Source organism: Lycorma delicatula, chromosome 1, assembly GCF_047948215.1.
Source record: "Lycorma delicatula isolate Av1 chromosome 1, ASM4794821v1, whole genome shotgun sequence".
In the NCBI taxonomy this organism is placed as follows: Eukaryota; Metazoa; Arthropoda; class Insecta; order Hemiptera; family Fulgoridae; genus Lycorma; species Lycorma delicatula.
Window position 1 is genome coordinate 41,888,165 of NC_134455.1, and position 15,536 is coordinate 41,903,700.

Genomic DNA, 15,536 nt, shown 5'->3' on the forward strand with positions numbered 1-15,536 from the left:
CCAGTTGCTAATATCTGTTGTGTTTGGGTCACCGTAAGCAGACACATAAATATTGGTTTGTTGCATGTCTGTAACATTTACAGCATTCTCTCCGAACAAAATTTCACGAGTCTGAAAAAAATATAAAAAGTCAAATAATTAAAAATCACAGAAACTAAAAATGATAATAATATTCATATTTGAGACTAGTAAAAAAAATTAAATTAATTTCCTATTATGCTTATAAAGAGATAACTAATAGGTTAGATATACTAAATATTACTAATAGATTATAGAAAGATTACTAATAATCACTAAATACTTTCCGATTTAAGAATAACCTACAAACTTACAACATTGTTGTTGAACTTTCCTACCATTTGCATAGAGCTTAAAATTGAACCGTTACTTGGTAAATTTAAAGTTGAACAGTATTATTATTATTAGCATTTTACCTTCTTATTTATGTACTTATCACATACTTTTATTTCAAAAAGTTAAATACTTTTAAAGCTGTTCTGCAATGAATTTTAATTGTTAAAAAAAATTATAAATTCAACCTTGCATTTAGATTCTCTACCTAAAGGTTCATAAAATTTAGTTAAAAACACCCAAGTTGCAATATTTTATATTATTTAAACAAAAAAAAAAGAATATAAAATATATAAATATATATATATATATATATATATATATATATATATATATATATATTTAAATATAACACTTGTGCCTTTTATTTATTTTTTTTAAGTAGGCCTCTAGGGACCACACACACAGTCAAACAGAATTACTCTTTTTTTTCTTCCAGTATTCTCTCACTTTGTGAGAACAAGGTTTTCTTTTTCAGTCATTTTATGCCTGGTCTTTTGGCTTTTGCTGAGAGTCTACAGTTTTTTATAAGTTTCCTAAATTGATCTCGATCTTGTACTGTGTTTTTGTTTATGTTTAATTTTTTATTGTCTTATCAACTTCTGAGAATCACGCAAGTTTAGTTTTCACTGCATTAAATCTATCAATAATTTTTTTTGTAAATCTTTGTGGATCCATTCTGTACAAGTGGCCATAAAACTGTAACCTTCTTTTTCTTACTATCTTGTAGATTTTATCTATGTTTCTCTAAATTTCATTTTCGCTTTTGAGTTTGTGGATTCCATTTTTAAAGTTTGAACCGTAAATGTTTCTTACAACTTTTTTCCACTGTGAAAATTTCTTTATCTGAAAATGTTTACAGGCAATCGGCTGCATATAGGGCTTAATGTTTTAGTTTAGTGTTATATGATAGAGATTTTTTATTGTAGATGTTTCTGTTAACTTAAAGGGGAGATTCATTTTTTGACTCTCATTGTGAATGCAGCATACTAACTGCACTGATAGAGCGTGAAAAGAAAATCGTTGTTGTAAACAGGAAACCTGATAAACCCTTACTAGAACAATTAATTTAGTAGGTTCCATATTGTAGCAACTAGAATTAATTAATTTAATTATACAAGGAAGAATAAGACTAAAGAGGAGAAAAAGGCCGAAATATGTAAATCATATGTTTTTTAGATAATTTTATATTATCATATAGATATAGTCAGTTATTAATTTATTTAAATTAAATTTTTTATGGTCCATTTTTTCTTTTTCCTTTATACATTAAATAACTATATATAATATTTTTTCAGCTTCTGCAAAACACAAAATTAGAAAAAACTCTTACCTTTACTTTTTTATGTTCATCAAAACATCATCGGGCCTAAGCCTATCTTCAGTGATATTTTTTTTTATAAATTATTGATTTGTTTATATTTACACTTTAATTTTAGCTTTTTACATTTTATCTTGTAAAAATTTTCCTAATAATTTTTAAAAACATTTTAAAAATTTATAATTATTTGTTCAGTCGAGAGAATGAAAAAGTATTGCAATAAGTATTAATTTATCAATATCTTAACATTGAATGTCAACTTAAATAATTGTAATAAATGTACCCAATCTGTTTACAGATTTATAAGGCTGAATTTATGTTTAAAATTTCTGATTTTTATTACTATTTTCATGTTCAATATTTATTTTTTAGATTATTTATAAAATGGTCAGCTACATTTGAGAAAACTATTTTTCTATTTTTAAATGATCTAAAATGTTCCTTAAATCTATTTTTAAAGGACGTATTTGTTTTTCCAATATATATCTTTTCGCAATTGTTGCATTTTATTTTATAAATACTGGAAGAATCATATTTATTTTTTATCTTTTTATTATAATATTTTAATGTTTTATTATATTATTATCAGGTTTATATTTTTTATCATTATATGAGTCAATTAAGTTGTCTATAATTTTATTTGTATAATAGTATTTTATATAAATATTTTCACTATTTTTATTTTTATTTATGAGTATTGAGTTTGTGTTAATGAAAAATTCTGAATTATATTTTTTATATATATTATCAATCAATGACGTATGGTATCCATCTTTTAAAGCTATATTTTTTATACTATTTATTTCATTATTTTATTGCTCTATTTATCATGTAAAAATATTAATTTTTTGGAACCAAGGATGATTAGAATTCTTATTTATAATGATTTCATTTGAGGTAGAATTTTTATATACTTCAGTTAATATTTGATTGTTTTCTTTTATTTCAATATTTACGTTTAATGAAATGATTTTAATTTATTTAAAATTACTTCATGTTTTTTATACATAACTGGTTCATATATAATCAAATTATTATCCATATATCTGACCCATAATAAAATTTTATATATGTGGTTTATGCCATAGATTATTCTACTTACAGAATAGATTATTTCTAGCACTACAGTAGATAGGGAAATCCCATGGAAAAAAAATTTTCCCTTTCTGCTGTCAGAAATTTATCTATAGGAATTTGAAAGTAGAATAGTCTATGGCACAAATTACGTACATAAAATTTTATTATGAGTCAGATGCATGGATGATATTTTGGTTATACATGAACCGGTTATAATTAACGAACATGAAGTAATTTTAAATAAATTAAATTCATTTTTTTATAAAAAAAACAATAGTAAAATAAATTACAAAATTAATTTACAGTTAAGAAACAGCTAATTTCTCAAACAGGTTATATTTCAATTACTGTACTCTAACTTTAGTTAATTGTTATGTAACCTTGCTAAATTGATATAAAGTTAGTGGACCAATTATTATGATGAGAGCAGAACAAAAATACAAATAACTGTTGGAAGTGCAAAGACCAAATTCCTTTGCATTCAGAAGCAGTAATCATAGTAATAATTAAAAACAATAGAAAAACATTTTATAATCAATCTTTCACTAACCTTGTTTTCAGCAGATTCACAACTCGATGAAACCTGTAAAAAGCATTCAGATTTCATGTTTTGAAGAAAGAATACATTAAGACGTTTATTTTCATCAATGACCCCCAGAATGCAATCCTGCTATAGGTATTGTCAGCCAAAGTTTCTGTTCATCACTCAGTAAAATATGTTGATCTAAATCAACATCATTGCCAATCACTTTTTTACGAGATATTATTGGCCTACCAGGAACATAGCCAGGTCTCCCGCTTCTAATGAACGGTGCAGGCTGTCTACTACCATTATATGCAGATCGATAAAATTTCACTTCAGAATGCTGTCTATAAAATTTCTGGTTATGAAAGAATGTTACATTTGTTAACTGAAAGTTAATGTTAACTTGCATAATCCCTTGAGTTCCATTGTGAGTAATTACATACTGAACTCTATTGACAACATTCATACAAATATTTACATCAGTAGTGAATAAAGGTCTTAAAATAACATTTTCGTAACAAACTTGAAAGTCATCATCCAGACAAACTGATGAAATTAATGTCAAACATGATTCATCCAGACAATCCTAATAAAAAAGAAACAGACATTCAACCACATTAGTAAATGCAAAAATTTTTTATTGGTTGTAAAAATTACTGGCAATTAACACCAGAATTTAAAATCTTGAATCACAATGCTCGACCTTTATAAATCACAAGATAGTCGACAACATCATTGCATTGTTCCCTAACATATTTCACTTGTCAGCCCCTAGTTTTAATTTGCAACACAATGCCACATAACAGATACAATCCTAATGTAACTTTTTATGATGAATTCAAAAATGCAATCAAAATTCTCCATTACCCACAGTTGAGATAACATTTTTGAAGTATTGCTTTTGCAGAAATGTATGTATTTTTTAAGGGATAACTTATGTATATGGAATAATGCTTTAAATGATATATGCACTATCATTGGTTCACTTCTTCTACAGAATGACACTGTTCATTGATTCTTTGAAAACTAATTTAAAGGCTATCCTTTTGCACAATGACAACAAATGCCAACATGAAAGAAAGATATGACAATATAAAAATCCTTTTAGAAAAATACATTTCAACAAGTAGTATATATGTTGTGATTTAAAAGTTACTGTCTTATCACAGAAAAATGGTGGGTAATGGAGAAAATCTATTTACATATTTGAATTCAGCATGATAAATTCTACTTGTTCACATATTTTGTTCCTTCTGTCAAAAAAACGTGTAATTTGGTCCCATAGTGTTACCTGTCATACTCCTAATGAAATGATTGCTTGATCCCAAAAGTCATCAAGATCTCCATAAATCACATTATCTGTGGGTATTTAGAAAATGTAAATTTTCAGAATAATCCTCATATGTATAATGAAGCTAATATTAAAAATCAGATTACAGACATTAGTGAACAAACATTTTGAAAAGTGGCTACAAATATCATAAAGCAGGTAAAAACCTGCATAGATTAGAGGAAATAGCTTTGAACATCTATTAAGAAAGTAATATATGGGATCTGAATATTTTTATAACTTTCACATCTTACAGCGTGAAAAAAATATTTAAGGGATATTATTAAATTTAGGTTTGCATCCTATTTAAAACATCTGTACTAATGAAATGTATGCAGATTAATATAGGTAGAACATCAGTCTCTTATTAAGTTTTCATTCATAATATTTCAAAATTAATTTCTTTTAATGAAATCTTTCTCAAACTTTGTTGATATGAAAAATTCCTTATGCCACTAAAAAGAAATTGTTTTAGAACATACCTTCCTGTAACTGAAGAAACTGTATAACTTAATAAATGCACAACATTGCACTATAATAGAATATTAAAATTAATAAAAAAGTTTTTTTGAGAAATTACATATTACATCGAAGAATTGTATACACATAGCTGTAAAAAACAACTGGAACATTAAAAAAAGTATTCATTCAGAAGAACCTTTTTTTTTGAAGTGATATCAAACAATTTTATAATTAATTAACTATTCCCCTTCAAAGTCAATTACAGTAGAACATTTACCAGTGCGTGATCCAGAGAATGATGGTAATTACTTCAACTTAAAGCATCATCCCAATAAAAAAATATTAATAATTAAAAGAAACTGTTTTTCTTCATAAACAGAAATCAAGCTCTGCTGAAACATTAACTTATAACCTCATCTATATTATTATTTTATTGTTTGTAATTTATAAATACTAAATTCGTAGTTACAGCATTTCATATATTAAATTAGATCTCACAAAATAACTGAAATTGTGAAAGGTTTTACAATGTTGAACTATGAGCATACTAAAATCTTGATAACTTTATCAAATAATTTGCTGTTGTCTAAACTATTAAAAAGTTATTGGTGTGAATATACTGTTAATATTTATTTGAAGAATTATGTCTTGCATTTGGTTTAAATTTAAGGCATCCTAGTTGGTCACTCTTCTGATTTGTTAAAAATTGGGAAATTGTGGTTGGCTGAAATTTATCGTGTTGTAATAAACACAATTACTGCTGTGATTGGGATAAATATGTTGTTTTACAATAAGTCAAATAGAGCCATTGTTTTTGGTCAAGTATGTATAAAATAAACATGGTATTTTGATTAGTATAAATTGGTGTTTTATGATTAGTCTGAACAATTCAGCATTAGATTCTTTGGAAGATTTACATTTTAGTTTCTCAAAACGTTAAGAGGAATCAAAACTTTAAGTGTTGTGACTGTTTAATATTTATCAATTTCATTTTGACAGTATTAGAATCACTGATCATGGTTGGGTCATATTTCGTATTGTTTATGAACAAATGTTATTACATTTCATGAACAAAATTTAATATTATTTAAATCAATTATGCACATTTTGAAAGAACTGCTTGTTGATAAATTAATTTTTTTATTTATTCATAGATATCTGTAGCAGACTGCAAATATCAATCAATAGAATGCTAGTATTGCAATGCACATTGCACACTCATCATACACAACAAACACATCATACACAAGTGTGAACATACACATAACCTGACCAGATAGATATAAACACGGATCAAAAGTCATACAACCTAGATTTTGAAGATGTATCTCTTTGCAGGGGGAATATATAAGAAAAATGAATTTTTCTTCACTTTTCATGTGTTCCTTTAGTTAATCAGCCATACTTGTTTCTAAAATTGTTAGGAATATAGAAATGTAAAATGGGTTTTCTATACAGACAAGAACAAGTTTTTACTTTGGAACATTATCTGCAAATGAATTCTTATACAGATGAAATTTATGAGCTGAATAAATAAAATTTAAAGTGTTTCTCAATCACTTGAGCAAATGATTAGGAAGTAATGTACATTCAGTTCATCAAGCTGTTGATTGTATTTAAAGCAAATTGCTGAAGTCACTTTTTTCAAGTTTGAACTCCTCGTATCACATTAAGAGCTGCACAATTATGCTAAAAAATTATTAAAATATTATAAAATTATGCTTAGCATTATGATCTTACAAAATTAGTATTTTTAAAGAATTTAATAAAATAAATCTAAATGACTTTACTACTATGGTTTCAAACAGTTATTGCAACCAGTTTCAACTGTTAATAAAAATGTAAAATGTACAAATATATTTTTGTATAATTTTAATTTCAATAAAGATGCATGGTTCCAACTATGTTATTAAATTAAAGAATAGTGAAGCTTAATTTAGAGCAGTGTCAATCAACATGTATATTATGTTTTAACAAATACCTCTTTATGCAGAGAAAAATTGGGTTTACATACTATTTCACAGAAGAATTATATATTTAATTTATCATTTTTAACAAGATATAACTTAATTTACTACCCTTTTAGGGTATAAAATATTGCTACCTACAAGAAACTACTGCAGCACATACAGCAGCTGAAACCTAATATTTCTGAAAAAATTCATTTTGAAAAGCAGTAGTCTGTTCCTCAAGTATCCATATTTTAATCATCAGATATTTTTCTATGGAAAGTTTGTACTGTATATATTAATAATTACCTTCTCATATCACTGAAGATTAATCATGAAGAATGAAACTGTAAAAATTGTAGGAGCTACATTACATCCACAAATCTAATTAAAGAGTGTAAAAGCTTATCTAGCAGCAGATGGTGGAAATTTTCATCAATTACACAAGCTTGTAAAATTTGGGTTGTGGAATAATTTTTGATAATTCATCCCTGTATGGTGCTGAATCCAAAAATAACTTTCATTTTTCCCATCACATCAGGATTTCTCACAAACCGTAAATTTTAAAATTTGTAAAAAGTTGAATATATAATATATAACATATTTGCAAAAATGTGATACAATCAAATAGATATAATTTTTTTTAATAATAAATTTGTATAACGTATTAACTTTTTTGGGTTATACTATGCATTCTTATAGCTTAAAAATTGAGTGGACTGAAGAGGATGGAAGGGGGGTATTGAAGATGATGGGACAGTGGGAGAGCTTGGCCAACAGGTTTTTTACAAGACTTAACCAGATGTAACATGTTTATTGGCAGCTATACTTACCACTCATGCACAGTGCAACTACTATCAGTGCTGTTTCAACCATCAGCATGCATAAATTTAGTTTTTTCCATCCTCCATGATCAAACCTTTTTTGTCAGTGGAAAATATATTTTCAGGCCATAACACAAACTTTCTGTTTTCAAAATGGCATCAAAAGGCTGCAAAAATTCTGCAGATTCTTTTTGTTACATCTGTAGTCAGTTAATGGTGGAAAGGCAAAAAAGAAATATAACAAGTTTTAACAAAAACTGTACCTCACGTATTGAGTGAAAATAGGAGATCAAGACAAAACTTGGGCACTCCACCACATTTGCTACACATGTGTTGAAGGTCTTAGATACTGGTCAAAGGGTGAACAAGAAGCATTCAGATTTAGATTTCAATAGTGTCAAGAGCCACAAAATCACACCAATAATTATTTACTTTTGTTAGACTGGTGTTCGTAGTTTCAGTTTGAAGAATAAAAAAACGATCGTCCTTCCAAATATGTCACTTTACGCCCAGTTCCTCATGGTCCAGATGTACCAATGCCAATTCCACCAGAAAATTCACCTGAAATAGATTGCTCCACACGTGATTGAAATTAAGATAACTTCGAGAAGTTAACTCGCAGATAGCTGTGCATCAGAGCTTTATTCACAGTCGAACTAAAAGACTTGGTTCAAGACCTAAGAAAATTCAGAATTGCTTGGTTCGAGGCTTAAAAAGAAGAACTTGCTAGCTGCTGATACCTCATTTTCCTGGTTCAGGTACAGAGAAAAGGGATTTTCTTCATATTTTTTGGAAGGAGAATTAGTCTTCTGCACTGATATACATGGACTTTTAACTTGATTTAAATTCCATATAAAAGTACTGTTCGAAAAGTGTTCATAAATTTGTCCAAAAGAAGCCTCAAAGTTATCCTTCTTCACAATGGGAATATGTATCCAATACATACCCGTTGGACATTCTGTCCATTTAAAAGAACGTTACGATAATCTGGAATTCATTCTTGATAAAATTAAATATGACAATTGTAAGTGGATTATGTGCAGCAATCTCAAAATAATATCGATGCTCCTAGGATATCCTAACTTCATAGGCGAAGACACCCACCTTGTAAGGTTGCCACAACCACCCTCGTTCTTAGTCCTGTTGGGCTTTAACGGGATATGCTCCTAGGACAACAAGGAAGATACATCCCAATCCCTTAGGGGAAGACACCCACCTGGTGATGTTCTTGTTGCCATACCACCCCCGCCACTCTTAGCCCTGTTGGGCAGAACGGAGGATACACAAAGTTTCCTTGTTTTTTGTGTGAATGGAATAGCAGAAATAGAGAAAATCGCTGGATAAGGAAAGATTAGCCAAAAAAGCTTCATTAGAATCTGGAACCAAAAATGTGCTCCATAAAGCTTTCGTAGATCTGAATAAAGTTCTCCTTCCATCTCTGCATATCAAGTTAGGCTTGATGAAGCAATTTGTCAAAACCTTACCAAAAGAAGGTAATGTTTTAAATATATCTGTGACAAATTTCCAGTATTATGAACCACCAAACTAAAAGAGGGTGTTGTCTTTACTGACATTAGAGAATTACTGACAGAATTTACTGACATTAGAGAAATAATTAGAGAATTTACTGACATTAGAGAAACAAATGGAAGCTGCAGAAAAAGAAACCTGGAAGCTTTTAAAGATATAGTAATTAAGTTTCTGGGCAATAAGAAGGATCCGAATTTCAAATCAATTGTTGAGAACATGCTGCAGAAGTACAAAAATTTAGGCTGTTCCATGAGCTTGAAGGTTCATTTCCTAAATTCACACATGGACTATTTTTCTGAAAATCAGGTCCCGTTAGCGAACAGATGGTTGAGAGATTTCATCAGGACAGAAAAGAAATGGAAAGGAGGTAGAAACTTCAACACATGGAATAAAATTTTAAGTATTTTACATACTTTGTGAAGAAGGAGAGTAGTTTTCAAAGGTATGACATTCCTCATAAAAATTAATTAAATTAATAAAAATAAATTAATTTAAAAATACAGTATAATAGAAATTAGGCTTATTTTGTGGCAATTTTCCTTAGAAATTAAGGGGTCAATGACTCCTCTGTCACTCTCTTCAGATCACTCTACCATTTAGCTATACAAATGCATAGTTTAAGTAAAAAAAAAGTGATTATATTAATTTACTATAAAAAAAGTTTTATATCTATTTTATTGTTCACAATTTTTCAACTTTTTACAGATTTTGAAATTTGCGATTTGCAAAAAATTCTGATGTGAGGGAAAAAATGCAGGTTATTTTCAGATTCATCACTAAAAAATACATAAGAATCAATTATCAAAAACTAAAAAAAAAACACAACCATTGTAGACTTGTTATAAATACTACTCTATTGTAAAAAAACTTCTTTAATTATTTATTGATTTATTTAATATATTTTAGATTGTAAATAAAATCTGTAACATTAAATTAATGTTTTATTTATTTATTTAGTGGTGTGTATGTGTGTGTGCACATGTGCATATATATATATATATATACAGAATGTAAATCAACTTGATTCACCCAAGTACAAAATTAAGAAATAATGTTACCTTATTTTGTTGTTTTTCTACAAGAACTATCGCAGGATCCCGCATCATTAGTTGTGTATAAAAACTTTTGTATAATTACATATTAAACATAAAAATATTAAAAGATTGAAATTAAAAAAAATTAAAAGATTAAAATACGAAGACATATGCAAGGCATATGGAGTCAATTGGGTAACATTGACCAGCAAATACAATACTGATACTATTTAAGTAAATGAAAATTCTATATAATATCTATGAAAGTGTTGCTATCTATTGCAGCTTTTATAAGCAGATCTACCTCAAAATCTGTCTGTAGGTTGATCAAGTTAAATCTTTGCCTATATTTATATATATAATATTTTTCTAAAATATATTAGTTTTTATTTATATTGCCTTTTCTAATTTCTAAATTGGTATTAACATCAGAGATAGAATGTTTATTGTTATAAGACGATCTGCAACATTAGAAAAGCCCAATTTTTTGTTTTTATAAGGCCTAAAATGTTCATAAAATCTGGCTTTCAATTATCTATCGGTTTTAGCTACAAAGATATCCTCACAATCATTACATTTTATCTAATAAACATCACATAAATTGTATAAATAAATATTATTATTGTTTTTTAAATATTTTATTATGTGGTTGTTAATTTTGTATGCAGGTTTAAATTTATCCTTGTCATAAACTTTGGTTATATTTTCAACAATACTACTGGTATATGAATATTTTAAGTAAATGTTATCAACCTTTTGTGTATTATGTATTGGTTTTAAAGTTATTGTACTATTAGGATTTGATACTTTTTTTTATATATGTTATCAATTAACAACACCATTTATAATTGCAATTTGTTTTATAGTTTTTTTTCTGTGTATAACTTTTCTTTATTATTTTGTGTGTAAAGGGTGGCCCTATTAATCATATTTGTATATATTCTTTGAGACCAAGGATGATTTGATTTTCTATGAATTTTTATTTTATTGGCTGTAGGTTTTCCGTACACCAAAGCTATAATTTGATTACTTTTGTTAATTTCAATACTGACATCTAGAAAATGTATTGTTCTATTTATATTTATTTAAGAGATACCCATCTGATTCCATATGCCTTGTGCATATGTTTTTGTATTTTAATCTTTTATTTTTTAACTTTTTAATCTTTTAAATTTTTAATTTTAATCTTATAATATTTTTATGTTTAATATGTAATTATACAAAAAGTTTTTATATTGATGATGCGGAACCCCATGAAAGTACTTTTGTTGAGTAACAACAAAATAGTATAAGATATTTCTTAATTCTGTACCTGGGTGGATCAAGTTGATTTACATTATACAATTATTAGTACAGAGGTGATATTGGTCTTGAAAGGATTGATTTTAGAAAAAAATATATATATATATATTTTTTTTTTTTTTCGAAAGTCAGTACCCATATTCCTCTGTACTAATATACAAATTATAAACCAAAATGATCCACCCAAGTACAGAAATATACATTAAATAAGATGACACTTACCTTATTTCATAATTTAGAAAAATGTTTTCATGGAAACCCACATCTTCAGTTGAATTTAGTGTATTAAATGTGGAATGTAATTTGATACAAACAGTTTAAAGTACGATTTTAATAATAAGTACAACTGAAGATGTGGGTTTCCACAAAAACATTTTTGAAAAATATGAAATAAGTAAGTGTTATCTTATTTAATGTATATTTCTGTACTTGGGTGGATGAATTTGGTTTATAATATATATATATATTATTTTTTTTAAATCAATCCTTTCGAGAATGATATTCCTCTGGACTATACAAATTATATTAATCTAATGAACCCAAGTTTTTGAGTTGATCGGATTAATATAAATATATATATATTATCAACAGGAAGTAAAATTTCCTTTTGATTCTAATGCTACTATAACTATGGTCAATTAAACTAACCATTTTAATTTTGTAAACTTTATTACATTAAAATAACAAAATAAAATATTAAAAAAATCAAGATAAGTAATCAGAATAAGATTCTTACATCAGGAAATGATGAATTTAATGACTGTGGAGCAGATAATACCTTGTAATCCTTATAAAAATGATACATATCAAGATATTTTAATGTTTTCTCACATTCAGTTTTACTCTTAGGTATTCTTCTTAAACAACTGTGAGCAGAGTTTTTTTAAATATAATACAGGACGTTCTTCATTACAAACAAATAAAATAGAAGATGATGATGCAGGTAAAACTGAAATTAAAATAAAATATATTCATTTCTAAATAAGCATTCAATAAAAATAAAAAATAAAATATTTTCATTAATATACACTTTGTAAATGTAGAAAACTAATTCTTCCTGCAGCTCTTCATCACTCGCAAAGCATACTTTGCAGAAACCAATTTAAACTTAACTTTCCACTTCATCTTCAAAGGTAGAAATCACTAGGGGATTAAATCTGAGCAATGGGGTGGCCAGTCAAATTTTCCAATCTAAAATATCCAAACAATAATTTTTTTGTGTCATGGAGAAAGACTATGTCTGTTCACAGTGGACTATGAACAGTAACAATTTCATTGATTATTTAGTAAGAAACGTGCAGAAATATTTAATGGCTTTCATTTTTTCATCATCACGGATCACGATGTTCTTCCTTCTCAGATTAAATTTCAGACATCATCATTGCACTGCGTTGTTCATTCATAATATCATCAGAAATTGCTTTGAAACTTAATTTCACATAATAAAAAAACAAACCAACAATATTCTAATAAGATCTCATTTTTCCATGCTGTGGGATTTTCAATTTTCTTGTTAATTTTAAGGAAGCAAAGAAACAACAAAAAAGGCTACTAAAGTGATGACACTCATTCAGAGTACAGAATAGCTTGTCAAAAGGTCAGTCACCTTGAACTGGCCCAGGTGACTAGCCTTCATAATAGCAATACGTCAGTAGTATACTTAGTATACGTTCCATACAATATTACTGACTAAAACTCACAGAACACTACCAAGAAGGAAAGTGCGTTAAACAAGAATTAACAGACTAATTAATGTAATATAATATTATATCAAGGGTTACGGAAAAACATATCGCTGAGAAAGAGATGATTTACCTGAAGACAGGCAATGAAACAAGATAAATAACTCCACCCAAAGAAATACTTTATGGCGCTTTGTAGATTGTAACTACGTCCTGCTCAAATTCCTATGGAGACTGGGGGAAAAGTTATTTTTCTTTTTTTCCTGGTACACAATAAACTATTATCTTAAGCACCCAAATATGATATTTATATAATAAACAAATAAGTATTAAAAGTTAACTTAAAAACTAAAAAAATAGTAATATAAAAACACAGCATAGATGAAAACACCTAAGACATATCCTAAAAGTGATGTAAAACTACAATGAAATATAACATTAAAAATGTAACTTAAAAAGAACAAAATTATCATTAAATGTTTGAATCAAGATGCAAGGCCTTAAGAAATCGTAAGACATTTGATAACATCGATACATTGTTGCCTTAGGTATTTTGGATGTTTACCCCTAGTTTAAACTTCTGACACAATGCTACATAACAGACACAGTTCACAAGGATGATAACCTCCTTTCAATGGTTATTCCTGCATGAGGAGCTCCGTGGTGACACAATGTCCTTAACTGGACAAAATTTATTTTTGATGGTAACATTCCATTCACTCTGCCACTCATCAAGAACCACCCTCTTCAGAAGACAGACAAGATGGTATTAGTGAAAGGAGACTGCAAGCAAGCTTTTTTGCCGTACAATTAATGGCAATGGCAAAATTGCCTGAAAGCTCACATTTGTTATGCTGTTCATATCAGAAATAACAGACTGTATATCACAGACAACAGGGTGCCTGGGTTACACATTTCATTAATCACCTGCAAGACAATCATGGAATCTGAACAGATAAGTACCTGCTGGAATGTTAGGTTAAGTATATTTAAGGCCTTTTTAACAGCATACAGCTCCGCGACGAAAACACTGGCAATGCTGGGAAGGACAAACACATATGTTCGATTGCCAACCACAAAAGCATAATCAACAGAATTATCATGTTCTATATAAACTACAGCATCAGCATTCATGCTATTTACAATATTGAAAAAATTTTTCTAGTAACATAACCGGATTCATGTCATTTTTTTTATATTGACCAAGACTAAAGCAATAATTCACTAGAGAAGGCCGCCAAGAGCCTTTATTTGAATTATTGAGTATCAAGTGTGCAAACTTGTAAAGTTAGTAAATCACACTACCATTCTTGTCGTACTGGCTAAAGGAATCTTTGTCTCAGATCCAGTATGCATTCCCAACCATCCATTTGCATGGCTGACTCTGAGGCAAATCACTATTACAGATTGAGATAACAACCAGACTGTGATTGCTTCCAAAGAGGTTTTTGGAAATGCACCAGTTAAGACATGGGAGTAGGGATGTTGAACATAGGACAGATCTATGCACAAAGATGTACCTGAAGACAATATAAACATATACGACCCATCATTCAAAATGCAGAGTTCCAAGTTCTCAGCTGTCAACTATACACCACTGTGATCAACTACACTGCCTCTGGAAGAACATGATGATGAGTCCCACAAAAAGTGATAGGCTTTGAAATTGCCAATTATTAGGCAGGGCAAAGAAATCTATGAAAACAGATTGGACAGATCATCCTCACTGTTATCAAAATTTGGGGGAAGGTATAAGTTGCAGATATTCATTTTAAATGGCACTAATATCTTCAGTGAGATTGCAGGGATGTTTTTCGCTAGTGAAGTACACGTGGCTAATATGATTTCCTTCAGGATTGGTTTCCAGTAAACCACTGTTAGTCTTTTCACCAAAAATATTCTTCTTCTTGCCTGTACCAATGCTGCAATAGTAGAAGTGAGGTCTTTTACCTGGTATGGCAAAATCTGCATCAATCTGGTCAATTTTTTGGATAATGCACACTCTCTCTCTTTTTGCATATTGTTAGAAAGAGCCTGGACAAAATAACACTGGGCTGTACAGGATTCCTTAAGTGGAAGGATTTTCTGTATTCCCAACGACCCACAAGAAAGGACACGTTCTGCTCAGCACAAATCTTCGGCATAGGC

The 15,536-nt window shown here is 28.6% G+C and overlaps 1 protein-coding gene across 1 annotated transcript in view; it reads right to left on the minus strand.

The window, feature by feature from the left end:
• LOC142317568 (uncharacterized) overlaps positions 1-15,536 on the minus strand; it is a 28,228-nt gene continuing 12,692 nt past the window's right edge. The window contains exons 5-7 of the mRNA XM_075354127.1: positions 12,443-12,655; positions 3,300-3,861; positions 1-111 (exon numbers count right to left, since the gene is read on the minus strand). The gene's annotated coding sequence lies outside the window, so the exon portion shown is untranslated. The remainder of the gene's footprint in view (positions 112-3,299; positions 3,862-12,442; positions 12,656-15,536) is intronic.